Genomic DNA, 2,924 nt, shown 5'->3' with positions numbered 1-2,924 from the left:
CACTCTGTGGGGCACTCTTCATGAGTCCTCCCCAAAGCCGCAAGGTCGCTGCAGGAGTGGTGAGTCCTGGGGCTTTTTTTCCATTTTTTTCTTAAAGGGCCGGAGCTGGCCCAGGTGGGGTACCTGTGGGGGGGCTGGGGGATTGATAGGGGGTTGGGGGGCTCTCAGAGCAGGATCAGGAGAGCTGGCAGGGGTCCCCCCATGCTCCCCTCCCCCAGTTCCCTCTCCCCTGCCCCTAGCACTTAGCAGCTCAGAACCCGTCTGCTGCTCCCTGCTGCAGCCACCAGGGACTGCCCAAATCATCAAAGCTCTCTGAATCTTATCTGAAGATTTGGAGAGCTTTGAATTGATTTGGACCTTTAAATTGGTCCCCTGATTCGATTTGGATTCAGAAATTCAGCCACTGAACTGAGCCAAATCTCCTCTGAATCGAAACACCACACAAAGCTTTGCATAGCCCTAGCAAGAAGGCTTTTTGTGACAGAAATGATTTCTATGATGTATATGAAGAGAAGGCATTTAGCATAGGAAAGATGGAGATATTGTTCCAAATAAAAACAGCCACCAAAAAAAAAATCAGTACTTACATAGAATTTCAATGCCGTAATATCTGAAATTTTACCTTAAGTATACTAGAAAACTCATGTAACACATAGCCAGTGTAGGCTTTGGAGTCATGGTGGGAGGTGGAGGGCTTTTATTGATTTTTAACAGTAAGCAGTGGTTACCATTAAAAAGCTTTCTATTGTTGTCTTGGAAAAGTAGAGAGGTAATTAGACATAGTAGCCTGAAGTTAGGGAGAGTGCAGTTCAGGATGGCACCTTATAGACTAACTTGTTCAGAGAGGAACAAGCTTTTGTAGGCTACAGTGTACTTCTGTAGATGCTACAAATGGACTTATCGGGTGTGTCCCTATGGGTGCACACATATGGTTGTCTCACCGCAGACCTGTCTGCAGTGTTGCAAACCACATGTACCACACATGTAGGCCTTCACCACACTGCTAATTTGGTGGTTAGCGTGGTGGTTTGTTGACACCAGGAGTTCCTGGCATCAAAAAGACCTGGTCCAGAAAAAAGCAGGGCAACACACTTGGCAGCAGTGTACACCACCCGAAACCAGAGCCTGGCCAGCCAGAGCCACACTCCGGCTGAAGGATAGGTTCCACGTGCCTAGTTCACCACTGCTGGAGTTGCAGGAGGCCCCCAAGACCCCAGGTAAAGCTGATGGAGCCAGTCCAGGTACTGGCTCCCACCTCCCATACCCCACACGGGGCAATGCCAGAGTATACATGCAGGGACATTCCCTAGGGACAGCTAGCAGTAGCATAAATATTTGCCACTGCTATTTGTCCCTGGAAAATATATGTTCCCACTCATGGGGATGTACCCTAGAGAGCAGGGTGCTAAGTAGAAAGGAATGAAGGGCAGTGGGGAAGAGCTGAAGGTAATTTGGAGCTGTGAGGGTTTGCAGTGCAGTGGTAGAGGATGGAAGTACATGTGTGGTGCAGTTGTGGGGGTGCACAGTGTAGCAGCGAGGTCATCTTTACAGCATTTGACCCAGGGAACCATGGCTTACCCTGGTGTGGCCTGTGGGCATGCAGCCCACAGGGTCTTTGGCCCCCAGTTGTTTAGAAGTTGGACAGCCTATACTAAGCTATTAGACAGAAGGGTGGCAACAATATTATCAGCTACCTTTCCTCTGTAACATAACTAAGACATAAGTAACTGAAAATGCCGTGACAGGCTATCAGTTCTTTAGTCTAACCATAATTGTAATTGCTTTCAATTTTCCTCTAATCAATAGCAAAGACACTTAAAGAGGGATGACTTAAATATATCTCTTCTGGAATTATGAGATGGATTGGAATATTTTCACTAAAATGTTTTCACAACCAGTTTTGAGTTATATTGCAGGTTTCAAGCTATTTATGCTATCTGCAAACTGCAGATAGACTGGTTCATTAACTATACATTTGCTGTGCAGTATGTGCAATGCATATTAATTAGGGCTGATGATAAATTCTGTGAAAAACATTTCACCAAAAAATGGTTCCAAATTAAGTTATTTTTTCTATGGAAAATTTGAGCTTTTTCTTCTTGAAAGGCTGAATGTCCCCAACTTATTTCTTGCCAAAAAAATCCAAAATATTTCAATATTAGATATACTTCTTTAGAGTCTTGTGGAGCTAATCTGTCTTCTCATGTTCCCATTCTCTTTAGAATAAGCTTCCCAGCATTGTAGGACTCTTGTGATGCAGAGTGTTCCATCAGCAAGAAAAGTGAGACTACAGTGAATCATGGAAACTGTAAAGTGACTGGGCAGCCCATTTTACAAAAATGAATGAGAGTATGAGGTACTGATCCCAAAATACAACCCATAAAACAATGCAAAACCTCCTCTAAATTGAATTATTGTTGCTTCCCAAATAAATATTCGGACTTTCCCATTTTCACTGGAGTCAGATATATCCATGGAAATTAACCACATTTTTGGATTAGCTCTAATATAAATACCAGTGTCCCTGAATTCAAGCCATTCAGACTGTAAATGTGTGCATCCATTGTAAGAAAATGTGTTTTAGATGGAAATGCTTTTATACTCTCTGCATATGGACATTAGTAGAGCATTTTGTTGCTTTACTCCTTAAGGATCAGAACATAATATATGACATAATAGCTTGCCATTTTTCTTCAAAACAATATAGTGTATACTATATCATTGCAATATTATCCAAATGATCTCATCATGCGTATCACACTGATATGCCTAAAAAGACCAGTAACTACCAAAAGTCATATGTGTGAAGCCTTTCCCATTCAAGTAAACAGGGGTATTATAGATCACAGCCAAGTTGTCCTTAGGTGCATTAATACAAGATGCTATGTCGCTATAGTAATGCGCTACAGCAACTTAGCATCAGC

This window comes from Alligator sinensis, unplaced genomic scaffold (assembly GCF_000455745.1).
Source record: "Alligator sinensis unplaced genomic scaffold, ASM45574v1 scaffold247_1, whole genome shotgun sequence".
Classification (NCBI taxonomy): Eukaryota; Metazoa; Chordata; order Crocodylia; family Alligatoridae; genus Alligator; species Alligator sinensis.
This window is presented reverse-complemented; position numbering follows the sequence as displayed.